General features: G+C 43.4%; 1 protein-coding gene and 1 non-coding gene across 2 annotated transcripts in view; one reads left to right on the top strand and one right to left on the bottom strand.

The window, feature by feature from the left end:
- LOC124789384 (metabotropic glutamate receptor 4-like) overlaps positions 1–27,831 on the bottom strand; it is an 876,620-nt gene that overhangs the window by 432,902 nt on the left and 415,887 nt on the right. The window lies entirely within an intron of this gene.
- Trnai-uau lies at positions 558–632 on the top strand. Its single transcript has one exon. It is a non-coding gene; the product is annotated as a tRNA-Ile (tRNA).

The following is a 27,831-nucleotide window of genomic DNA, read 5'->3' as shown; positions in this document are numbered from 1 at the left end:
CACAAGTGTAGCACTCCATACACCTTGACATGTTTCGGAACTCTGTTGTCGCTCCTTAATTATGGATTTGATCACATTACTGTATTTACATTTTTTGTCCAAAATAACCTAAGGAATGATATTCAGCAACCGGGGAAAATCTCGTGATTCATCCTATATAGAGAGGACAGAATAATTACAACGGCGTTTAAGCGGTCAGTCTTCTCACGCTTCATACGTGAATGCAACGGGGTGAGCCCTAATCACTAATACAATGAGAAGTATACATGACGGTAGTATCTGTTCCCGAAAGAACAGTTACCGTTGATGACCATGCAGCTTTGCCAGAAATTAAATGATAATTAAATGGACACCCTAGCTGCAAACAGGCGTTGATGTAATTCATTGGGGACATGATGAAAATGTGTACCCCGACCGGGACTCGAACCCGGGATCTCGTGCTGTTGGGCAAACATCTATTAGGCGCACTACGAATGTAGTGGTGTGGACATGTCTGGAATGTGGGTCTCACGGGGAGCGTGCAAGGGATAGGTCCCTGCAGGCGCACTATCCTCTGTGCCCTCGGTAGCTCAGATGGATAGAGCGTCTGCCATATAAGCAGGAGATCCCGGGTTCGAGTCCCGGTCGGGGCAGGCATTTTCAACAGGTCCACAATGAAGTACATCAACGCCTGTTTGCAGCTAGGGTGTCCATTTAATTATCATTTCACAATGAGAAGTATCCTCTGATATGCATTTCACAGTAATTTGCTGAGTAAGGATGTGGATAAAGGTGTAGGTCTTCTGATTTCGCCCTGGTGGCCATACTCAATATTGATCAGTTTGTAGCGTTATCTTAGATAAAATCGGATAAATGCAATCTGATTAAGGAAAATTGTCGCTTAATAGTTGTTTAGAATACACAAAAACAAAAATCCCGTATCAGAGGCGTGTGAGCGACAAGCAACGCAAGGGAAGTCTGACATGAAAGGGAAGCCGAGAGCCGTCATTTGTGTAGGATCCCCTCTCTCTCTCTCTCTCTCTCTCTCTCTCTCTCTCTCTCTCTCTCTTTCTCTCTATGACGGGTCTGAGTCTGTCAGTTCGTCTTCCGCGTAGCGTGATACGGCGAGAGACTGACAGCCGCTGGCAGCTTTGGGTCTTCACACAGAGGCCGCTTTGCGGTCTGAGGCAGCGCAGACTGCCTGTAATCGGCCTGGCGTATCAAACTGGCATGCGAGCATACGAAAGGCCAGCTGAGCACTTTATCGTACCACCAACGTAGCAAGTATTCCGCTGACGATTTGCCATTCTGCTAACGATTTTACTTCGTCACATTAATTTCCTGCGGACTTTATTGCAATATGGTAGGGAGCTTGTGTTGATTGGAATGATTCTGCGCCACAAATTTATTAACATATTTGTTAAAAAAACACAAACCAATTTATCAACACACAGAAAATGATGCAAGACAATCTGAGCAGCTACCCCCGGAATTAATTAAATTAATTTCCCACAGCACAGCTGTTGGTATACATCACATAATTTTAGAAAAGACTGAACGAAATTTAAAAAAATTTGAGAACCTAATTAAGTTAAAAAAATTGACAGATGCTTAACAGAGAGGTCTTATTAGATCTCAAGTCTTTAAAATTAACCTGCATATTCCAAATTACAAAACTGAAAAAAAAGCTAACAGGTCATTAACATCAGCCTTCCACTATCACTTCACTGTTTGTAGGTAATTAAAAGGAACAGCACTGTCTGCAAGCAAGCGGAATAGCCTGACAACGTTAAATGCAAAGTATGATACAAGTTGCAAGCGAAATAACCTGACAACAATAAACACAAGGTATGACCAAAATTTGGAGATGCAGAGCTAAGCAATTTCTCTGTCTTAAGTGTGGATGGCAATCAGCACTACAGAGACAGACACTCTCACTAGAGGCATTTATTGTAGCCAGGCCTCTTTCTTATTCCTTTACTTGTGTGGCGTCCAAGACACTAGTTCAACAGTTGCTACTGGACGTTCCTGCGTCAGTGGGACATCCGCATTTATAATGGCTCTGAGCACTATGGGACTTAACATCTATGGTCATCAGTCCCCTAGAACTTAGAACTACTTAAACCTAACTAACCTAAGGACATCACACAACACCCAGTCATCACGAGGCAGAGAAAATACCTGACCCCGCCGGGAATCGAACCCGGAAACCCGGGCGTGGGAAGCAAGAACGCTACCGCACGACCACGAGCTGCGGACATCCACAGGTAGCTTCCTTCGCTTCTTGCTACGTCCTGTATGCTGGTGATGCAGGACTATTTTTAGACTTTATATGAGTCTGAGGTTAGTTACATTGCGTCATATGTGCAGGAGAAGTTTGAGAAAGATTGTGGAGGTATTTTTATTTCGAGGTTGCAAAACTGAAGGTACTGACGACCACAACTGGGATGCTGTGTCTATTATTCGAGGTGGAAAGAATATTGATGAGAGAATTTGTGACGTAGAAGAAATTACCTATAGTACCTATAGTCGAAGCAAATTGAACTCTGGTAATTATTTTAGTTTCCTTTGACTTACACAGTCCCGATTACTGCAACGGAAGGAAAGTTATCCATTTGAAGCGCTCTAGTTACTCGTGTTGACGAAGACGACCGTGCGGTTCTAGGCACTTCAGTCTGGAACCACGCGAGCGCTACGGTTGCTGGTTCGAATCCTGCCTCGGGCATGGATGTGTGTGATGTCCTTAGGTTAGTTAGGTTTAAGTAGTTCTAAGTTCTAGGGGACCGATGACCACAGATGTTAAGTCCCATAGTGCTGAGAGTCATTTGAACCATTTTGAACGAAGACGACCTGCGTGGATAAGATTTTCTTTCTTTATATAAGGGCGATCCAAAATTTACCGTGTGAGTGCGTTGCTGCAGGGTATAAGCAACTGAGTGCGATGCGGGTGTATAAGCACCGACGTGTAGGCAAGGGCTTAGTGTGGCCTTCGAAAGCAAACTTTTGGACTGCCCCTTACATAAAAGTTTCTAGTGATTATTGTGCTTTAGGTGTCCACTGTATCTCTCTTTCAACCATGCACTAGTCTTCCAAGAGTTGCCTGCATGTCATAGAAAACATGTAGGACCGCTTCAACAGCACTTGCAGATATTATGAATAGAAGGTGCGTTCATTAATATCAGTAACTAAAGATTCCTAATTACGACACGACTGTCCCTCATATGTAAGGAGTGGAGGAAAGAGAGAGAAGGCGAGAGAGAGAGAGAGAGAGAGAGAGAGAGAGAGAGAGAGAGAGAGAGAGAGTGCATAATGCTCAAACGCAGACGAAATACAGTGAGCGTACATGATTGGTTTATTGGATTAATTGACAACGAGCATAACACAAATGAATGAAATTATTTCGTTGTGGACTCTTTTTTTAAGGACTGAGAATGATTAGATAATACACAACAGCTATCGGTGTTCTGCTTCAGTCATTTTTTGTTTGTAGTCCCCTGCGCATTTAGAAGGTCATATTATCATCAGATGGACTGCGTTCTTTTTCAAGCGGAAAATGCACTTTTGTCTTACACACTTGATGTTTATCATGCATCCAGCGATGCGACTAGAAGGTTATGAGTCATCTTGCGCTATGGAAGGTATCAGCCTTACTACGACCACGAAGTGCAATGACAGTCCCTGAGGATTTGATTAAATCGTTCTTCAGAATATCATTTCGTCCATGGGTATCTAAGATGAGGACATGTCATCAACAGGGAACACAAGGGAATGCTCCAACCGACAAAGTGTCTCCTATCTACGACACTGTTGTGTATATTTTAATCTGAAGATGATGGGTAACGATCGTAACTAGTTATCAGAGCTCCTGTACGCTATCTTGGCTAATAAAGATTTTACAAAAGAAATTTACATTTATTGAAATAATACATCATGTCTCTGACAATGTTAGATAACTAAAAGCGTTAGAATCTCCAGGTATGAATCCTGGTGTGGCACACAAATTTATATATCATAAATTTGCAGACTGAAGCGACGAATGAGAATTTGTATCAAGGCTGGGATACTAACCTGCGTCTCCTATTCATTAGGCAGACGCACTAATCACTACGCCACCTCGGGTCAGTGACTTTGCACAACTGCTCGGACTATCCCAGCATGCCTCCCTCCACTGTTCGAGATTAGGGCTAATACCTAGTGAGCTGAGAAATGACTAAGAATTGGACTGAGGAGGGAGGTCTATTAGGGTAGTTTGTGCAGTTATGGAAAGCCACTGCAACTGTACGGCGTAGTGGTTACCATTTCTGCCTAGTGAGCAGGAGACCCGTGTTTGAAACGGTGACTTGGTACAAATTTACGTTCTTCGCTTCGGTCTGCATATATAGACCATATATATTTGAGACTTGAAAAGGTCTCTGGGAACACACTGTTTCATTTGACACAAATTTATGAACCACAGTCTTAACTGTACTTACCATTAGATTATCAAAGATATTCGCTGTCATAAAAACAGATGAAGGGACGTAAACCCAGAAGCACCACTTCGTTGTAAGGTAGAGGAACCAGGACCTCGCACATTTACTGCTGCAAGTCACAGGCTGTAGAGATTAGCATGGCCAGCATTCGACTCTTGAAATGAGGAGAAGGGCCACCTGGGCTGTTGCGTCGCAAACTAAATCGGTACATACTAATAGTAGTAGTATATTAATACGTCGGAGGCCAGAATATCACTTGCCAACAGAGAACCATTCGAACACGTGGTAGACGTTAGAACATTGTGTGTGTTTCCTCAATCCGCCTGTTGTTTAGTCAGCTGAGACGTGCGAGAGAAAGGCGAAAACACTTCGTGCAGCTAGGGGGAAGCAACACTACATTGCCAAATTACACACCCGCCTGGGGAACTCAGACGGATGCGCATACGTCGCCCAGTTGCAGTGTGTACAAGTTCAATGCCTGTGACATTTCCTTAGCCGCGTGTAATGGACTACGCGCTTGTTAAATGGAAGTGCTTCGTCGACTCGATGTCGAGTGAGACCGAACCGCGTAGACAGCAAGTGATAGTGAGCGGCCACCGCTCACTCGGGTTCACCAAACCGGATGCAGTGCTCCAGTAACAGTACTTTAACGTGAGTGATACTTTACTTACAAAGGATGAAATCGGGCCACTAGACACGTCTGTCTCGGACGATCGTCGGTAGATAAATGACGCTGATCCATCATGTGCAAGCGTTTATTCTCATACAACATCCCACTTTAGAAATGTAATACGTGCAAGAAGAAGAAATTCCAACGGATGCAAATTGTGACTGGAAGGCAGGACAACGCTCCATGAACATGTGAGCATGTCGATGTCTGTTCCTCCTCCTCCATGTAGTTCTTTTCCAGGTCATGTGACTCAACACATTTTGGACATTAATCAAGTAGCCCCTGAAACCAGTTCTACCCATTTTCAGAGACCTATGGGCGGCTGTTGAGCCGATGCGATCATTAATCAGGATTTCTTCCCAAGGCATTTAATGCCTCCCTGCTGGCGCTAGGATTAAAGGGCCAACAAGCAACAGTGTCGGTTTGTATTCAGATAGCGACTGGAGAATGGTCCAGTGGTAGACACTGTACTCGTATTTGGGTGGACGGCTTTCACATGACCATCCGGATGTCGAAATTTACTTTTATTATGGTTCATCTAAGTCTATGGCAAGTGCGAGATGATACCCGTGAAAAGGCTACAGTCGATTTCGTCAGTCGTCGGTTGATGAACGAAGGGGTAGTGTCGCTCAAAACGAGAGATCTAAGGATATAGGTTACTTAACATTGGCTCCTGTTACTGTTGCACACGGGTTTGAACTCTCTCGCACGCCCCCCCCCCCCCCCCCTCCAACCAAATTACATTGGTCGGCCTGAAGATAGCGCAATGGAACAAACAAATTGGTTGCGTAAATGAAGCAACTGAAAAGGGACGGTTGCAGGTGTTTTCATTTCATATCGAACATTAGAAGCCTTTGTAACTAGAAGGATGGACACACAAAGACGTTTGTGTCGGGCGTGACTGGCCAAGGAGTCGGCACGGGATTCAGGCAACAGCAAGAAGCAGGAGTGGACATCACGTTGTGCCAGCACAGGAGGCCACTGTCGTGGCAGCAGACAAGTCACGGGGTGGCATCGAGGATTGGTGGCGCGCCGTCCAGAACTGTCATGTATCGTTGCGACTGGCCGAGGGGTTGGTCACATTTACCCGCGGAATGTGCTGCAGGTGTGACAGAGAGAGGTAGTTGGTAGATGATTAGAAAGCGAGTGAGAGGAACTAGAACGTTGAGCGCCGTATAGTCGGGCCGCGCGTTGGTCAACACCAGGCGTGGCGTAGCTGCACGTGGACATTGTTTACTTCTTTCCCGGTGGCCAGAAGAAGGCAGCCCCACATCCAGAGAAGAGGGATGGTGGAGAGTTTATTATTGCAGAATTGTGCGTAGTAACAGGTGTTGTCCTATTACCGGACAGATGATAAATTTTCTCGAAATAAGTTATTTGTATTACTGAGGCAGATGTCGAGCCTGATAAAGTCAGCTGGTGCCTGTTGTGATGTTTCCAAGCGTGGCTAAGACGTAAGTTGTGTGACTGAAAGTCTGTATTGCACAGCGGGCCGTGTTGCAAAAGAGACTATTATTTTGTTGTATTATGATTCTGTACATGCGCAGAGTTTGTGACTCAGTCATTGTATATAGCCATATGGTTTCCCGTATTGTGTAGATCTCCTTTGATTGTTGTTGTGCTGTCCGTTAGAATTCGTTGGGTAGTCAGTGTAGGTTGATTCTGGTACAGTGCTTCTCTTTCCATGGCAATTGCTAGACTTAGTTAATAGCGTGATTGTGGGTGCCCGCTTGTAAAACTATTATGGGCGGATATTGCGATGTTTGTTTCTTGATTGGTGCCTGTGCCAAATAAGATTATTGGTTAGGACTATTTTGGATCTGTTTAGGGTAAGGTTTGTTTTTATTTTTATTTTGCTGTATCGATATTGGGTAAGAATAATGCCTGGGCAGAATATTGTTAATATCTGATTTTAACTGTTAAAACATTTTTTGTTCATGTTGTTTGAGCTTCCATGTTGTAATATACAGCTGTAAATAAAAGTTATTTAAAAATAAGAACACAATCTCACAACCCCTTGCTCAAACCCCACTCCACACAAAATCTTCAAAAGTGGTTCAAATGGCTCTGAGCACTATGGGACTTAACATCTATGGTCATCAGTCCCCTAGAACTTAGAACTACTTAAACCTAACTAACCTAAGGACAGCACACAACACCCAGTCATTACGAGGCAGAGAAAATCCCTGACCCCGCCGGGAATCGAACCCGGGAACCCGGGCGTGGGAAGCGAGAACGCTACCGCACCACGAGGTGCAGACTACGCAAAATCTTCGCTAAATCGTTGAAGGCGAAATAATATTTTTTGTTGGTTCTTCAATAATCAGGGTTTAATAACCACGCGCTTTAGAACGTTGGTTTCACTATTCAAGATTATATGCCGACATGTTTTAACACATTATACTGGAAAATACGAGGCTGTCTGGCTGTAATCGACAATCACAGCTGCAAATAATTATCAGTGCACAGTTTGTCCCAGTGAAAGATAACGTAATTGAAGTTAAACTGAAACAAAACATTGACAATCCCAGATCATCGAACTGAATCATCTCAAACAAAAACATGCTAAGAATGATACCTCCCATTAAAATGTACCCGATACATAGCTTGTTACTTATATGTTACGTATCCTTAGGGCATTGTTCTGTTCTGAAAACTAAATTAATTTAAAAAAATACCAAATGCTATGATTAATATGCTCGTATATTTAGTTTAGGCACTGATAACATTTTAATTTAGTTAATCAGATGCGTAACACTTTTTTGCGATAGTAACGTTTGTGGTTCAATCATCGGTAGGTCCCATCGCTTCCTTCTCTCATCTGTATCAAAATTTTGCGTATGCCAACAAGTAAAAAATGAAAACTGTAAAAAATAAAACATGAGGTCATTAATTTTCATTGGTTTAGCATCCTATAATAATGCGATAGCCACCCGGTGTGGCCGAGCGGTTCTAGGCGCTTCAGTCTGGAACCGCACGATAGTTACGGTCGCAGGTTCGAATCCTGCCTCGGGCTTGGATGTGTGTGATGTCCATAGGTTTGTTAGGTTTATGTAGTTCTAAGTTCTAGGGGACTGATGACCTCAGATCTTAAGTTTCATAGTGCTCAGAGCTTTTTGAACCATTTGAACCAATAATCCGATAACCTCGCCAGGAACCGACCCCAATGGTTTCACGACAGTAATCAGTGTCTTAAACCACTTAACCACGAAGGATGTAGGTCTATTACATTTACCAAAGGTAGCATTAATGAAGAAATGTATTATTCTATTCACTGTTGTTTTGTATAGACAGATTCCACTACTTGCAGAAGCTTATTAAAGATACACAACAAATACGAATAGCGAGCGAGTGCTAAAGGACAGTGTACATCCAGTGTCATCGAGCTTTTTTATATAGGTCTCTGTTTCTGAACTCAGCAAACACAGGAACTACATGGGTTCTTCGCAAAGTAAGGTCCGATAGGTCTCGAAATGGGAAGGACAGTGGAAATCCGATGAAGCTTTGCACAGATGTGTTGGGCAGTGTCTTTAGTATGCCTGTAGATCGTGTCACGTCGCTCATTGCAATTCTGAGCACACAGTGCTCGTGCAAAAATGTCTAAAACAATAGCGTTTTCCACCAAGTATGGGTTCCCGCTGCGAGTTTACGCCTGACGTCATGCAACCACATGTAATGTGCCTGTCATGCACTTCCTTCTTCGTAACAATTCTCGTCCGCACACGGCAGGGGCAATGAAGACGTCCCTGCAGCGTTTGCGATGGTAGGTGTTTGATCTCCCACCATACAGCCTGGACTTGGCTCCCTCTGTCTTTCATCTACGCTCACACGAATCCCTGGCTATGAAGACAACGTTCTGGGACACACAACGAACTGCAGTCCAGGATAGAGACGTGGCGGAAAGCACAGGGGGCGCAGGGGGCTGTCTATATTGACGAGGGCATTGGAAAGATGGTACAACGCTACGACTATTGTTCAAATTCAAATGGTTCAAATGGCTCTGAACACTATGGGACTTAACATCTGAGGTCATCAGTCGCCTAGAACTTGGAACTACTTAAACCTAACTAACCTAAGTACATCACACACATCCATGCCCGAGGCAGGATTCGAACCTGCGACCGTAGCGGTCGCGCGTTTTGAGACTGAAGCGCCTATAATCGCTCGGTCACAACGGCCGGCACGGATATTGTCTAAGTCGGAGTGGTGACTATGCAAATAATTAGCTGGAATGTGTAGCAAACTGTTTCAAATAAAACATTTCTGATTTTCAATGTAGTTTCCATCTCACGACCGATCGGACCTTACTTTCTGTATAGCCATTATATGTTAATAAACTCGTTGAGAGATTTCTTAGTAGTATCCTCTGCCAGACGTAAGTCTTCCAGAGGATTAGGGAGGAGTTACGCTATAAACTTGAGATTTAAAATATCTAAACAGTAGGCATAATAAAACTGGAAAATTAAAATTCGTAAGGCTGTATTGAATAGGGTGAAACACAGTAATAGCTTGTAACCGCCAGTGTTTAATTTCAGCGTCGAAGATGAAACGACGTAAGCGAATTAAAAATCCGGAACGTAATAGAGATGTGAGAGGACACATGCTGGAATGCTGTTCAACGATACGATCAGCCTAAATGGGCTAGATACTTGGAATAAGAAGAAAAATTCTTTCAGGAAATGTCTTCTGAAGATTTGGTGTTGCCGGTTTCCTCTATATTCTTCTCCTAGATATAGGGGAAGAAAGCTGAAACTGAAGCCATCAGTTGTCGAAGGCAAATAGAGACATATTAAACATTAAAATTGAGGAAGATTACAACAGCAGAAGAACTGAGAGCTTATTGCGTAAAAAGCAAGATTACACGATACGGCTCAAGCAGAGGAGATGTAATAAGCAGATTATCGTAAGAGAAGGTAATTTACTGGAGTTAAAGGAATCCAATCGCGTCGAATGGTATTATAGAACTGAAGTATGCGGAAATGCATACGTGCTGCACGGCACTGTATGGAAGTGAAACGTGCTCTAACGTACAACCAGAGATGAAGAAATTGGAACCCTTTCTAATGAAAAGAGGTAGAGGAACACTAGAAATTAAACGAAAGTGTCATGAAACGGCGTTGGAGACAGCAGGACAGAAAAGAAATTCTTGGACAATAACTACCCAAAGGTCAGGGGCCTATGGTAAAGCATATAGTAGTAGCTTACGTGACACTGGAAATGCCTGCAGAGAGAGAAAATTGTTATAATAGACAAATATTACAATATGTAAAACATACGGTATTACTTGCATAACACTGCAAAGATTGTCAGAATCAGCCACTGGGGATGATCAGTCTGGGTTCAGGAGAAATCTAAAAACAAAGAGGCATTTCTAAGAAATTGACTCATCCTATGAGATAAGAACGAGAAACCTACACTTATAGCATTTTAGATATAGAGAAAGTCTTTGACAATGTTCCCTAGAATATAATTTCCGAAATTATGAAGGCAGAACGGAGCGGAAGTTTACAAGTGTTAAAGGGCTTGAAAGGGAAACAGGAGCAGCGAAGGAAGTGATACAGGGTTGTTGCCCATCCCAGATGTTGTTCAATATGAATGTTGTTCAGTATGAACATTGAACAAGCAACGAACAAACAATGAACAAGCAACAAACAAACAAAGGAGAAAATTGGAGAGTACAGTTCAAGAAGAAGGATTTAATGACGCTGTAGTCCTGTCAGATGGCAGAGGACTTCAAACATGAGTTGAACGGCTAGCGTCTCTAAGAAAAGTTACAAGATGAAAATCAACAAAAGCAAAACAAGGGCAACCGAACGTTGTATTGCACATTGCATTAGATTAGGAAATGAAGTATTTCTAGCAGCATATGAATTTTGGAAATATGAGTGTCAAAAAACTGACGATAGCCGAGTTAGAGATGACATGAAATGCAGACTTGCTCACATGGAGGGTCCATGGAATCATGAGGTTGTCTCCATATCCGTATACATCCATCCGCTCGATACAATTTGAAACGAGACTCGTCCGACCAGGCAACATGTTTCCAGTCATGAACAGTCCAACGTGGGTGCTGACGGGCCGAGGCGAGGCCTAAAGCTTTGTGTCACGCAGTCATCACAAGTACACGAGTGGGCCCTCGGCTCCGAAAGCCCGTATCGATGATGTTTCGCTGAATGGTTCACACGCTGACACTTGGTGATGGTCCAGCTTTGAAATCCGTAGCTATTTACGGAAGAGTTGCACTTCTGTAACGTTGAACGATTCTCTTCAGTCGTCGTTGGTCCCGTTCTTGCAGGATCTTTTTCCGGCCGCAGTGTTGTCGGATATTTGATGCTGTACTGGTTACCTGATACGGTGCGCTCATGAAATGGTCGTACGGGAAAATCCGAACATCATAGCTACCTGGGAGATGCTGTGTCCCATCGCTCGTGCGCCGCCTATAACATCACTTCCATATCCACTTAAATCTTGATAATCTACCATTGTAGTAGCAGTTACCGATCTAATAGCTGCGTCAGACACTTGTCTTGTACACGCACTGCCGACCGCAGCGCCGTATTCTGCCTGTCTACATATCTCTCTATTTGAATATGCATGCCTATACCAGTTTCTTTGGCGCTTCAGTGGGTAATTCTTCATTTACTTCACTGTTTCCGCTACTAGCTTCATGAGACCTGTAATTAAGATTAAAGGAAATAAAATTTAGATTTTTACTGAAGATTTCTTCGTGGTACAGAAACTGCTTTTCGATGTTAGACACCAAGGCGATGTCATGGGATAGCGACATGCACATATGCAGATGGAAGTAGTATCGTGTACACAAGATATAAAAGGTCAGTGAACCGGCGGAGCTGTCATTTGTACTCAGGTGATTAATGTGGAGAAGTTTAGGGCGTGATTATGGCCGCACGACGGGAATTAGCAGACTCTGAACTCGGAATGGTAGTTGGAGCTAGAAGTATGGGTCATTCCATTTCGGAAATCCTTACGGAATCTAGTATTATGAGATCCACATTGTCAAGAGTGTGTCGAGAACACCACATTTCAGGCATTGCCTCTCATCAAGGACGACGCAGTGGCCGGCGGCGTTCACTTACCGACCAAGAGCAGCGGCGTTTGCACAGAGTTGTCAGTGCTAACGGGCAAGGAGCACGACGTGAAATAACCGTATAAATCAATGTGGGGCGTATAACCAAGGCATCCATAGGACAACGAGGCGAAATTTCTCCTTAATAGGTTACGGCAGCAGACGGTCGACGCGAATGACTTTTCTGACAGCACTACATCACCTGCAGCGACTCTCCTGGGCTCGTGACCATATCGGTTGGACTGTAGGCGACTGGAAAGCCGTGGCCTGGTCACATGTGTCCCAATTTCAGTTGGTAAGAGCTGATGGTAGCATTAGAGTGTGGCGTAGACCCCACGAAGGAATGGACCCAAGATGTGGTGAGGTCTGTGTTTTCATAGAATGGACTGTGTCCTCTGGTGCATCTGAACCGATTATTGACTGGAAACGGTTATGTTCGGCCATTTGCCACCATTCATGGACCTCATGTTTACAATCAACGATTGGTTTGAAGAACATTCTCTACAATTAGAGCGAATGATATGGCCACCCAGATCTCCCATCGACCATTAATAGAGTATAATCGAGAGGTCATTTCGTGTACAATACCTGCACCGGCAACACTTCCGGAATTATGTAAAGGCAGAGAGAGAAATAGCTCACTATTTCCGTAGGGGACTTCCGACGTCTTGGTAAATCCATACCACGTCGAGTTGCTGTACTACGCCGGAAAAAGGAGGTCCGACACGATATTTGTGGTTACTTCATAACTTTTTAAACTCAGTGTATTTAAAGGAAATTAGAAACCTCTCTTTACCAGTGCATTACAATAAGGAACTTCCTGACGAATTAAAACTTTGTGTCGGACGAACTCAGAGGCCCACTTTTGGCGGGTAATGCTCCGGCGGTAAGAGCGTTAGTCGTGAAAGGGAAGGTCCTCGTGGCTCGAGTCCCGATCTGGCGCAGGCTTTAAATCACTCAGCAGGTTTCAAAAGAGCGCACAATTCGCTGCAGAGTGTTAGCCTAATTGTGTGCTACTGAACAGGGAATGGACAAAACCACAGAAACATCACAACCTTAATACATTACCATGCCCTTTACGGTATAGGAAACACATCAGAATTCAAAACAGCTTCCACTCGGGTCGGAATGGACAAACACTGGCCCTGTAGGGCTGTCAATGGACTTTTACAGCATTATAGCTGCAAAACAGTGGCAAGTTCAGGTGACGATGATAAAGGTGGATATCGCTCATGCACCCTTTTCACCAAAACAGACAACAAAGGTTCAACAGCACCTGGTGACTGTGGCGGTCAGATGCGGCAGTTCATTCTCGTGCCCACAGAAGCAGTCCTCGACGAAGCGAGCTGTGTGAATAGGAACTATTTCGTCTTGGAACACAGTATCAGCATCGAAAAACAACACTGAAGTATGGGATGGACTTGATCAGCCAAAATGGTGATATAATCATTGCAAGTAATGCGACAGTGCAGGGTGTGGTTGAGTATTGCTCGTTAGTGTGGGATTCGTACCAGGTCGGGTTGACAGAGCAGATAGAGATCCGGAGAAGAGCAGCGCGTTTCGTCACAGGGTTATCTGGTAAGCGTGATAGCGTTACGGAGATGTTTGGCAAACTCAAGTGGTAGACTCTGCAAGAGAGGCGCTCTGCATCGCGGTGTAGCTTGCTGTGCAGGTTTCGAGAGGGTGCGTTTTTCGATGAGGTATCGAATATATTGCTTGCCCCTAATTATACCTCCTGAGGAGATCACGAATTTAAAGTCAGAGAGATTCGAGCGCGCAGGGAGGCTTTCCGGCCCTCATTCTTCCCGCGAACCATATGCGACTGGAACAGGAAAGGGAGGTAATGACAGTGGCATTTTAAGTGCCCTCTGCCACACACCGTTGGATGGCTTGTGGAGTATAAGTATAGATGTAGGTGTAGATGTAGATGTAGGTAACCACGGGGATCACAGAAAACTACGACACAGCTGCCAAAATCATTAGCGGATCCCCATCGGGTTGTAAACTGGACCAGAAGTTTGAAACGATGTGAAACAAGACTCATTCGATAGAACTACTTTCTTCCATTGCTCCATAGCAATGGCATCGGCAGCACGTTTTCCTGTTACGAGCATTTGCATCACAGATGAGCAGTTTTTGAATCCCAAAACGCCCTGCATGTCCCAGCTTTTGGTGCTGACAGGGTTTGCGAGTGCGGCATGCAGTTCTACAGAGACATTTGCAGCTGTCGTCCTCTTACTTTTAGTCACAATCATATTCAATGACCGTCTACGACGATGAATGAAACACGCGCTTTCGTTCGCGTTTTGACTTTGTAACATACCCAACCCCCCAACATTACTATAATGTTCGATACCCGGAATTTGTAGCCGGGTATCGGTACTTTCTTTAACGCAAAGAATAAAAATCATGCCACTACGGCACCTTTTCCTGTTATGTAATTGTACTATATCATACGATGAATGATATTTAAACAAAATTTACGAATAATTAAATAATATGTAAATATATAACGTAATAATCACTATGCACCATTGAAACTTCCCCTTAGAAAAATTATGAATTACCATGCTGGTAAACCTCTACGTTATTTGATTTTCAAACAGCTGCGCAAAACTGAACGTACTCAGACATTTCTCTCTTTACTTATTCTGATCATCACTAAACTGACACAATATTTTTAGCCCTACTCACTCTGACTTTCAATAATCCCTACAAAAGAATGGCCGTGACTAACAATAACCTATACCCTTCATGAAACACTTACCTCACAAAAATCTTCGTTAATCGAACTACTGCAATACAGCGAGCGCCAATGCTGCCAGCTGAATGAAAGATTCTAACTACTGAAGGCACTAACTACTGATAGGCGTAATTAGCAAATGAAAGATTTTGATGGAGAACAAACAATGTATTTACCTTAATAGTGTTCAAAAGTCATAATATATATATCGTTCATTTCCTTTTTGTGACGGACACACTTCCAGATCGTCCGCTCTCAAATCTCTGCCATCGCTCTCCCCACATCCACCACTGCTGGCGGCTCACGTCCAACTGCACAACGCTATGCGCTGTTCACATCCAACTGCCCAACACTACAATAGCAAATATTCCAGCAATGGAAACGAGCCACAAAATGGTTTAAATGGCTCTGAGCACTATGGGACTTAACTTCTGAGGTCATCAGTCCCCTAGAACTTAGAACTACTTAAACCTAACTAACCTAAGGACATCACACACATCCATGCCCGAGGCAGGATTCGAACCTGCGACCGTAGCGGTCGCGTGGTTCCAGACTGTAGCGCCTAGAACCGCTCGGGCACGCCGGCCGGCAAACCAGCCACAGACTGCACACGGCACAGTCAGTGATTTTCATACAGACCGCTACGTGGCGTTACCAACATAGAAACCTAAACAGCCTACTTACACCATCAACATTTACTCAGAACTATAACAACCAGTACGTAATTCATTTGATTAGAAGTAGTTATAAATGTTAGCATCGTTATTACTTTCGTTAATTTACTGTAATTAGATCTCGAAAGTTCATTTTGGAAAACGTTATTGTAAATCGATTTAAAAGCAAGAACCAAATTTAAATTCACGTAATTTCAAGTGATATGTAATTTCAAACCCAAATTTGTAAACCAGAATTAATATCATTACTAAAATAATTAATTGATCATTGTTAGCAAGTATAATTATCTGTGTTACTTACGTTTGGATGCATATTTCAAAGTCATTAAGGAGGTTAAACAACTTGTGTATATATTACGTAAATGTCAGCAATATTTTCCGATCGATAATAGATTTGTATTTATTAAATTAATGAAACGCATTATTGTAAAAAAGTCATATTTAATTTTCAATCTTAAATTGTACAATTTCTAACCTAAAACTCATCTATAATGAACTAATGTTTTATGCTGTATGTAATCTGATTGTCAACCTTTTGCATATTTATAACTTTTAATTGTAACCATTAATTCCACGATGGTGTAGTAAAAGAAGTAATGAGCACTCACTGTTTGGAATATATATATAAGCAAAAGCGGCAATGCAGCGTCAGTTGGCCCTTTCTTCACATTGTAGTCAAGTCTTTTCGGTCAGTAAGTCAGTCTGTCAACTGTTTGTCAAGGAGACTATATATGAAATTTGATGTACTGCAATGACTTTGGAAAAATTTTATCATCAACAAATAAACCTGCGCAAACTGTATGACCTGGAGCTTTAATTAAAAGGAATCACCACCTACACGGCTCAGGCAAATTACAAGATAAGTACAAGAAAAATACTTTGTTATGCTTCGCCCTTACTTACGTTCACTCCAGGTGCAAATATATAAGTAATTATATTAACGCATCGGTAAATAGATCACGTGCATTCATAAAGTAAGAGAGATGTCATAACTTAAGGGATGATGTTCTTCTGAGATACCAGTATGCGGTATAAATCCACGGTACGGTGCCTGTTGAGAAAATAAACACGTCAGCAGCCTGGGTTAGGGAAACACCCATTGTACGAGTACCAACAATTTGTCAACATTCGAATTCACGTAGCCGGCACATAATGCACTCTCTACACAGAATACTGTTCAGACAACGACAAATACTTGCGAAGTATTGAGGACTTTGCACAGGCCGTTTGTGATGAAATACAGTACTGGCCACTAAAATTACTACACCAAGAAGAAATGCAGATAGTAAACGGGTAATCATTGGACAAATATATTATTCTAGACCTGACACGTAATTGCATTTTCACGCATTTTGGGTGCATAGATCCTGAGAAATCAGTACCTAGAACAACCACCTCTGGCCGTAATAACGGCCTTGATACGCCTGGCATTGAGCCAAACAGAGCTTGAATGGCGTGTAAAGGTACAGCTGCCCATGCAGCTTCAACACGATACCACAGTTCATCAAGAGTAATGATTGGCGTATTGTGACGAGCCAGTTGCTCGGCCACCGTTGACCAGACGTTTTTAATTGGTGAGAGATCTGGAGAATGTGCTGGCCAGGGCAGCATTCGAACATTTTCTGTATCCAGAAAGACCCGTACAGGACATGCAACATGCGGTCGTGCATTGTCCTGCTGAAATGTAGGGTTTCGCAGGGATTTAATGTAGAGTAGAGCCACGGATCGCAACACATCTGAAATGTAACGTCCACTGTTCAAAATGCCGTCAATGTGAACAAGAAGTGACAGAGGCGTATAACCAATGGCACCCCGTACCATCACGCTGGGTGATACGCCAGTATGGCGATGACGAATACACGCTTCCAATGTGCGTTCACCGCGATGGCAAATCATCGAGTAAAACTGAAGTGATATCAGGTGTTCCCCAGGGTAGTGTCCTGGTACCTCTGCTGTTCCTGATCTATATAAACGACCTGGGTGACAATCTGAGCTGTTCTCTTAGGTTGTTCGCAGATGATGCTGTAATTTACCGTCTAGTAAGGCCATCCGAAGACCAGTATCAGTTGCAAAGCGATTTAGAAAAGATTGCTGTATGGTGTGGCAGGTGGCAGTTGACGCTAAATAACGAAAAGTGTGAGGTGATCCACATGAGTTCCAAAAGAAATCCGTTGGAATTCGATTACTCGATAAATAGTACAATTCTCAAGGCTGTCAATTCAACTAAGTACCTTGGTGTTAAAATTACGAACAACTTCAGTTGGAAAGACCACATAGATAATTTTGTGGGGAAGGCGAGCCAAAGGTTGCGTTTCATTGGCAGAACACTTAGAAGATGCAACAAGTCCACTAAAGAGACAGCCTACACTACACTCGTTCGTCCTCTGTTAGAATATTGCTGCGCGGTGTGGGATCCTTACCAGCTGGGATTGACGGAGGACATCGAAAGGGTGCAAAAAAGGGCAGCTCGTTTTGTATTATAACGTAATACGGGAGAGAGTGTGGCAGATATGATAAGCGAGTTGGGATGGAAGTCATTAAAGCAAAGACGTTTTTCGTCGCAGCGAGATCGATTTACGAAATTTCAGTCACCAACTTTCTCTTCCGAATGCGAAAATATTTTGTTGAGCTCAACCTACATAGATAGAAATGATCATCAAAATAAAATAAGAGAAATCAGAGCTCGAACAGAAAGGTTTACGTGTTCGTTTTTCCCGCGCGCTGTTCGGGAGTGGAATGGTAGAGAGATAGTATGATTGTGGTTCGATGAACCCTCTGCCAAGCACTTAAATGTGAATTGCAGAGTATTCATATAGATGTAGATGTAGAAGTAAATGTCGCCAAAAATGGATGCGATCATCATGATGCTGTAAATAGAACCTGGATTCATCCGAAAAAATGACGTTTTGCCATTCCTGCACCGACGTTCGTCGTTGAGTACACCATCGCAGGCGCTCCTGTCTGTGATGCAGCGTCAAGGGTAGCCGCAGCCATGGTCTCCGAGCTGATCGTCCATGCTGCTGCAAACGTCGTCGAACTGTTCCTGCAAATGGTTGTTGTCTTGAAAACGTCCCCATCTGCTGGCTCAGGGATCGAGACGGGGGGCCATGCGGATGAGTTGCCTGTCATCTCGACTGCTAGTGATACGAGGCCGTTGGGATCCAGCACGGCGAACCCACCGATTCCATATTCTGCTAACAGTCATTGGGTCTCGACCAACGCGAGCAGCAATGTCGCGATACGATAAACCGCAATCGCGATAGGTTACAATCCGACCTTTATCAAAGTCGGAAACGTGATGGTAAGCATTTATCTTCCTTACACGAGGCATCACAACAATATTTCAACAGGCAACGCCGGTCACCTGTTGTTTGTGTATAAAAAATCGGTTGGAAACTTTCCTCATGTCAGCACGTTGTAGGTGTCGCCACCGGCGCCAACCTTGTGTGAATGCTCTGAGAAACTAATCATTTGCATATCACAGCACCTTCTTCCTGTCGGTTAAATTTCGCGTCTGTAGCACGTCATCTTCGTGGTTTAGCAGTAGTGGCCAGTAGTGTACAACAGCGCATCCCGTAGATTTGGTTAGTATCTGCATTTATGTTCAAGCATGCCTTTCTCGAAGTGTTTACATAGTTTTGTCCGACATCTCTGTTAGAAACTTATAAGCTCGATGCAGCGCAGGGAAGTAATGGCCGGACGGAGCAACCGGCAGCGGTCGTAAGTCTTGGCAGCTCGTAATGACACAAGGCGCATTTAATTTTGAGCAGCTGGGCAGGCTTTCATTGAGGCAGCGCGGCTGACTGCGGATGGGTTCGCAGTTGGGGGAGGCCAGGCGCCGGAACTGGGTCACACGCCGCTGGCAGCGCGGCCGCCGCCGGAAGAATTTTAATAACGCGGCGGGCGGGCTGCAGCGTAGCGGCCGGGGAAGCGCCCACTGTGTCTCAGCGCGGCTGTCCGTCGGCCGGCGCGCCGCGCCTACAGAGTAGGCACTCCGCAGCGTCGGCAGGTGCCGCCTGTCGAACACACCGCGCCGCATGTGGCCCAGCCACTCTCGCACACCGGAATTTACGGCTTTGGCGAGCACTCCAATTGGGGGGAAAACAATTTAATTTGGAACGAACTCCCAGAAACATTCAAAATTTTAGTGCGAGCTACGAGGTTAACGCTATTGCGTCTATAGGCAATAGCGTCAGCGAACTGAGAGAGCAAGTAGCCTCTCTGGACTCAACAGTGAGTTTCATGCGCACAGTGTAGGAGCGCAGTCGAGACTGAGAGTTCGTTTCCAGCTTTAGTAGTGGGTGCGGCTGTTGTACGAGAACATTCTGAGAAGTGATGCCTCCGAATATTTTATGTGAAAGCTTTTCAGGACTTTTAAATAAAACAACCGTTAACATTCTGCATCTTTGTCCTTCATACCTAAATATTTACAGCACTCTGCCGCTATGGGACTGCGAACTGTAGCGTGTAACATAACGATGTTTGAAGTATCTTCGTCGGTGCGTCAGAAATTTTCACGTTAGTATTAATTACAAGGATCAAAACATGACATCGAAAAGCTTGGACATTTAGATCTTATAGTTAAATTTTCCTTGAGACATTTGAGTCGCATCTTTATCTACGATAATGATGGAAGCCGAAGGAATGAACTATAATTTGATGATACGGATTGAAGTTTGTGGTGGGGAGAGCAATGGACATATGTAGTCCGTGCAGCAATATTGGTCATGGTGCTGCAGTGGTGTAATGATTAGCCGCGCGGGATTAGCCGAGCGGTCTAGGGCGCTGCAGTCATGGACTGTGCCACTGATCCCGGCGGAGGTTCGAGTCTTCCCTCGGGCATGGGTGTGTGATTTTGTCCTTAGGATAATTTAGGTTAAGTAGTGTGTAAGCTTAGGGACTAATGATCTTAGCAGTTAAGTCCCATAAGATTTCACACACATTTGAACATACCAACGAATCGTGCAGTATGGCAAAGCAGGGAGTGCGTTACTTGCTGTCGGATGGCAGTCGTAGATACGAAACGATATACAATGTGCTTGATTCACACTACGGCGAACCTCTTTTGTGGTGGTCGGACGTGGCCATTTCTTCGGCTTCCATCATAATCGTAGATAAAGAGGAGCCTCTCAAGTAAAATTGAATTCAAAGATCTATAAGGTCACCTGCACGTGAGGTGCAGGATTTCCCCATTACGTGCAATGATGGCGTGCTACTCCAATGCTGGAGAGCCTCGGCAATAGCGACGATCTAAGTGAAGGAAAACAAGCTGATGATTTCAACTGAAGTTTGTGCTGGGGAGGGAATTGGACTTAGTCAGTCCGTGCAGCAATGTTAGTCTTAGAGCTGTGGTGGTGTAATGGTTAGCATTCCTGCCTAACGAGCAAGGAGAATCTTGTACAAGTCTCGTCCATGGTACAAATTTCAATTCATTTCTCCAGCTTGTATCACTTGTGGACTTTTGTTGGGCATCATTTCTCTGACTGACTATCTCGATTTTTGTCTTATGAAAATGCCTTTCAAAGAAAAAACGTGCTCACATTTTTCACGAAATTAAAAAAAAAAAACAATATTCTACAAACTTCTGCAGCCAAGATACGAGAAACTTAAAAGAAAGTCTGGTGGACGTAGTTAACATTTTATAACGATGTTCTTGGTGGAGGTAAATACCGAATAATTATATTTTCAAGAACAAATAGTAGGATGCGTTTGATTGATTTTTATTGTTAGTAACTGAGTAAGAAAGTGAACTGTGCAAGCGCGCAGGAAAGGGCAGCGGAGTGGGGAACAGATGCGCAGTCACTCTGAAAATTGATTCTAAGCGATTCGCGCTTTTATTAATACAATCTCTGATATCTCGGCTTCTGGATAAATTACAAAATTTCTTTTGTACTTACTCTGTGTTAAAGATAACCGCTAATGTTACAGTTGTTTCACCTCAGAAGTACAATACCAGCGGAAATATATAATTTTAATTAATTCACGTTTTGCTTGCGTTAATCGTCATTTTAACAATTTTGTACTATTGTAACAGAATTTTTCTGTTATAGCTTAAATGTTTTGTTTGATTAATTATACTTACTTACACTTATTGCTGGTATCTTTAACATTTACTTAATCATTTTTGGTGCAGTAATAAATAAATGGAACATTTTAGTATTAGTAAATACTAAAAATCAGAAACATATGCTAGTATCCGTTTCTTGAAAATATAAGCATTCAATACTAATATTCACCAAGCAAATGACTGTGAAATATTAATATCACCCACTAGCATTTTATAAAGTTATGCCGACTCTAGAAGCTCACAGGAACAATTCTTTTTTTTTTAATTTGTAAAAGAAGTCTGAAATTCCTTCTTTAAAAGTTATTTTCATTAAATAAAATTTGAGACAGTTACTTAAAAATCACGCCCAACAAAAATACAAGCTCTTCGAATTTGTTTTTTGATCATTATAATTAATAAAATCGTAAAAATTCTACATTTACATGGATACTCTGCAAATCACATTTCAGTGCCTGTCAGAGGGTTCATCGAACCACCTTCACAATCCTCTGTTATTCCAATCTCGTATAGCCCGCGGAAAGAACGAACACCTATATCTTTCGTACGAGCTCTAATTTCCCTTGTTTTATCGTGGTGATCCTTTCTCCATATGTCGGCCGGTGTCAACAAAATATTTTCGCATTCGGAGGAGAAAGTTGGTGATTGGAATTTCGTGAGAAGATTCCGTCGCAACGAAAAACGCCTTTCTTTTAATGATGTCCAGCCCAAATCTATCATTTCTGTGACACCCTCTCCCATATTTCGCGATAATACAAAACGTGCTGCCCTTTCTTGAACTTTTTCGATATATTCCGTCAGTCCTATCCAGTAAGGATCACACACCGCGCAGCAGTATTCTAAAAGACGACGGACAGGCGTAGTGTAGGCAGTCTCCTTAGTAAATCTGTTACATTTTTTAAGTGTGCTGCCAGTAAAACGCACTCATTGGTTAGCTTTTTCCACACCAATTGCTATGCGTTCTTTCCAATTAAGTTTTTCTTCATTCCCAGGCATTTAGTTGAATTTAAGGCCTTTAGGTTCGATTGATTTACCGTGTAACCGAAGTTTAACAAATTCCTTTCAGCACTCAAGTGGATGACCCCACACTTTTCGTTATTTAGGGTCAACTGACAATTTTCACACCATTTACATATCTTTTCTAAATCGTTTTTCAATTTATTTTGATCTTCTGATGACTTTATTAGTCGATAAAAGACAGCGTCATCTGCAAACAAGTTAAGACGGCTGCTCAGATTGTCTCCCAAATCATTTATATAGATGAGGAACAGCAAAGGATCTATAACACTACCTTGGAGAACGCCAGAAATCGCTTCTGTTTTACTCCATACAAGTACTTTCAGAAAAAGACGTAATAATACTTAAATCTATACTCGATGTTGACAAATTTTTCTTCTCCAGAAACGCTTTCCTTCCCATTGCCAAGCTACATTTTCTACCCTCTCTACTTCGACCGTCATCAGGTATTTTCCCCCGCAAATAGCAGAACTCATCTACTACTTTGTGTGTCTCATTTCCTAATCTGATTCCCTCAGCATCACCTAATTTAATTCAACTACATTCCGTTATCCTCGTTTTGCTTTTGTTGATGTTCATCTTATATCCTCCTTTCAACACTGTCCATTCCGTTCAACTGCCCTTCCAGGTCCTTTGCTGTCTCTGACAGAATTACACTGTCGTCGGCAAACGTCAAAGTTTTTATTTCCTCTCCATGGATTTTAATTACTGCTGTAAAATTTTTTGTTTCCTTTACTGCTTCCTCAACATACAGATAGGATACCATTGGAGATAGGCTATAACCCTGTTTCACTACCTTCTCAACCACTGCTTCCCTTTCGTACCCCTCGACTCTTATAATTGCCATGTGGTTTCTGTACAGATTGTAAATAGCCTTTCGCTTCTTGTATTTGACCCCTGCCACCTTCAGTACTTGAATGAGAGTATTCCAGTCAACAAGGTCAAAAGCTTTCTCTAAGTCTACAAATGCTAGAAACGTGGGTTTAAAAACTAAACTCTCCCGAATAGACCATGAAAGCTCAACGGTACCGACCAGCCACCGTGTCATCCTCAGCCAACAGGCGTCAAATGGCTCTGAGCACTATGGGACTCAACTGCTGTGGTCATCAGTCCCCTTGAACTTAGAACTACTTAAACCGAACTAACCTAAGGACAGCACACACATCCATGCCCGTGGCAGGATTCGAACCTGCGACCGCCAACAGGCGTCACTGGTTGCGGATGTGGAGGGGCATGTGGTCAGCACACCGCTCTCCCGGTCATAGGTCAGTTTCCGAGACCAGAGCCGTTACTTCTCAATCAAGAAGATTCTCAGTTTGCCCCACAAGGGCTGAGTGGACACCGCTTGCCAACGGCGCTCGGCAAACCGGATGGTCACCCATCCAAGTGCTAGCTCAGCCCGACAGCGCTTAACTTCGGTGATCTGTCGGAAACTGCTGTTACCACTGCGGCAAGGCCGTTGGCAGAAACGTAGGTTTGCCTTTCCTTAATCTTTCTTCTAAGATAAGTCGTAGGGTCAGTACTGCCTCACATGTTCCAGCATTTCTGTGGAATCCAAACTGATCTTCCCGAGATCGGCTTCTACCAGATTTTCCATTCGTCTGTAAAGAATTCTTGTTAGTATTTTGCAGCCGTGGCTTATTAAACTGATAGTTCGGTAATTTTCACATCTGTCAACACCTGATTTCTTTGGGATTGGAATTATAGTATTCTTCTTGAAGTCTGAGGGTATTTCGTCTGTCTCATACATCTTGCTCCCAGATGGTAGAGTTTTGTCCGGACTGGCTCTCCCAAGACTGTCAGTAGTTCTAATGGAATGTTGTCTATTCCCGGGGCCTTATTTCGACTTAGGTCTTTCAGTGCTCTCTGAAACTCTTCACGCACTATCATATCTCCCATTTAAGCTTCATCTATGTCCTATTCCACTTCCATAATATTGCCCTCAACTACATCGCCCTTGTATGGACCCTCTGATGTATCTACTTTAGATCCTACGTTTACTAGAATTCTTTGCTTCGACTGGTCGTTGATATCGTATTTCTGTACACAGATGATTTCTCCGGAAACACCCCTATAGCATACAGCTTCTTCATACGCGAAAATAACCATCGTTTGTAACCTTTGGGCGGGTAATTTCCATGTTTTTGCTCTTACAGTTACAGTTTTTCAGTACTTAGTTCAAAAACGTTTTAAAAAGGGCAGGGGGTTAGCAATATCATTATCTCCGTTCTTTGGTAACCTTAAATTTCTGTGACAGTAGCTTCCCAACTTTAACACAAGTGTTATCTGAATAGCTTTGTAACGGATTGTGTATGTCTTTTTCCAGTTATTCATCTGTTCACACATCTTAAAAAGAGATACCCTATCATAGACCTTATAAAGGTGTGTTTAACCAAGTGTGTTTTCAACTTAGGTGCCGTTCTCTCGTCAGACACCTGTCTAAAAGTGCAAATATTAATAGTGCAAGACCTGGCTGCCAGGTAGCCACTCTGTTCTCTACTTCCTCAGTTGCTCTCTCATTTCTAATTTTAAAGGATCTCACGAAATAATCTTGATAGTTTTGTTACTGCAGTTTCTTATTCTTTGAGAAAATAGTTAGTACTACCGAGTTCCGAATGAATGTTGTCACTTGCCATGTTTTTTTTTTTCCCTAACAAGCAGTTCTATCCGACTGGAACGAAGTCGGCAGTCTTCATAATCGTCATAATCGTTTAGTTTCTTCGGTTTACACGCCGTGGTTTCCGCCGTACAGTTTTCCATTAGCCCATTGCATTATACAAGGGGTGTTAACAGGGCTACGGTATGTGGCCGGAGCACAGCTACGGCCCTGCGGCCACCATATGTCGCCGTGTCCCGACGCTGCAGCGGCCGACTCTCGTATGGCAGAATTACCGTGTCTGTCTATTTCTGGCCTACGGGAGGCAGTGGCGTAGCGATTCGAAATTACTTTGATACGACAACGGGCTCAACAGTTACGACTTCAGCTGTTACTATTAGTTCCAGTACAGCTGCGATGGAAGTTCATCAATATGTAGATTACAAAAATCCGTCGTGGAAGAAAACGCACTCAAATGGCTGATTCACGATCACGTGTATACCTGCAAACCTCTAGTTAAGTAAAAAAAAAAAAAAGTTTCGCGTGGTTGTAATCAAGGTGCAGCTACTCACGGAGTTCCAGCGTGGGCTGTAATTATAGTATGGCAGCGAAACTTGGTAGATATGCTAATGCATTAATGCGGAACTGATTTATGCTGTAAAAAAATTAGTTCCAATTGTAGCCACCAGGTGCAAATCTGTCGCTGTACACTCTTTTTATGACAGTATGACGCACGCTCTGTCATTTGACAAGCCATAAAGTGAGTGAACAGTATGACTATGTAGAAGAGAGACTGTTAGTGAGCTGTTAATGAAAAGGGTTTTATGTGATCGGCAGCAATTACGGTGTTGCATTGAGAGAGTATCGTCGAACGAAATTTTTGAGGTGAGGCCTGATTTCATTAAATGGTTTAAAGAGCGTGATAATGAAATTCGAAAATACGGGTAAGCTTGGTGAGGCACCTGGGAGTGAAAGGCGTCGTATTCCGGTGAAAGATATCGATGAGGCGGTCGTTGCTGTATGACTGACCATGTAGCATGTATCCCGGGAAGTGCTAGTGTTCGTGCGGTGTCACCAGAATTGTCCATTTATCGGTCAACTATACGTAAAGTTTTGCGTTGTGTTTTACACTGGTACCCGTGAAAGATCCAGACGGTCCAGCAAACTAAAACCTCTTGATACGCAGCAATGTTCTGGAATTGCTCTTCGGTTTCTGGAAAGGCAGTATTCTATGGAGTGACGAGGCACATTTTACACTACATATTCCAGTGAATACAGAGAAATGCTGAATTTGAGATACTGTTAAATGGAGTTTTGAGCACGAAGAGCCATTGAACTCGCCGTATGTGACTGTGTGGTGTGGATTCACAAGCACCTTTATTCTCGACCAGTCCTTCTTTGAAGAGAATACACATCAGAAAGCCTGTCAAGTGTACGAGGGTTGCCTAGAAAGTAACGCACCGCAGTTTTTCTCAGCAGTAAACAATGCTACGTATGCGAAACATTACGTATGTATTACTTGAAGTCTCCTGAATGAGCGCGACAGTTTCCGTTATTTCCGACAGTTAGCGCAGCTGGAGGACTATTACAAAATGCCGTCTGTAGGTGATGTACATTACAAGCAATGTGCCGTCATTGAATTTCTCACTGCAGAGAAAGAAACTGTGGGGAATATTCACAAACGCTTGTGCAAAGTCTATAGAGCATCTGCTGTCGACAGAAGTACATTTGGTTTCTGAGCAGGCAGGGTGAAGTGATCAGAAGGTGGTTCGGCGGAGCTCCACGATTTGCAACGGTCGGGGAGACCATCCACGGCAATCGCACCTGACATGTTGCAGCGAGCTAATGTTGTAATTCGCGAGGAGGGACGCATTACGACTCGGCAGTTGGCGCTGCATCTGTCAATCAGAAAAGGAAGTGTGGGTGCAATTATACGCACTCTTGGATATTCAAAAGTGTGTGGAAGATAGGTTCCGCGGTCCCTAACGGTGGATCACATATCGCACAGAAAAAAACGTTTGCCTTGATTTGTTGCAACCTTTTGAAGCTGAGGGAGAGGCCTTCTTGTCCCGTATTGTGACAGCTGATGAAACCTGTGTTCACCATTTTGAGTCGGAAGAAAAACGACAGTCGATGAAATGGCGCCATTCCCACTCCCCGTAGAAGAAAAAATTCAAAGCAACTGCTTCCGCCGGTAAGGTCATAATCACCATGTTCCGGGACTGTGAAGGTGTGATTCTCATTGACGTGATACCAAGAGGCGGTAACATTAATTCAGAAGCATATGTCTACACATTAACAAAATTTAAGACTCGCTTCCGGCGGCTTCGGCGGCACAGCAACCGAGGGGACGTTTTCCGCAACACGATAACGCTCGTCCCCCACAACTCTGAGTGCTGCTGAACACATCCCAAAACATGAGCTGGATTACTTTCTGGAAACCCTCGTACCATGAGGTCTGCATGTTATCAAGAGCGTCTAATTCACCATATGAGCCGGCCGCGGTGGTCTCGCGGTTCTAGGCGCGCA

Source organism: Schistocerca piceifrons, chromosome 3, assembly GCF_021461385.2.
Source record: "Schistocerca piceifrons isolate TAMUIC-IGC-003096 chromosome 3, iqSchPice1.1, whole genome shotgun sequence".
In the NCBI taxonomy this organism is placed as follows: Eukaryota; Metazoa; Arthropoda; class Insecta; order Orthoptera; family Acrididae; genus Schistocerca; species Schistocerca piceifrons.
The sequence above is the reverse complement of the archived record's forward strand: the minus strand, read 5'-3'. Positions and strand labels throughout refer to the sequence as shown.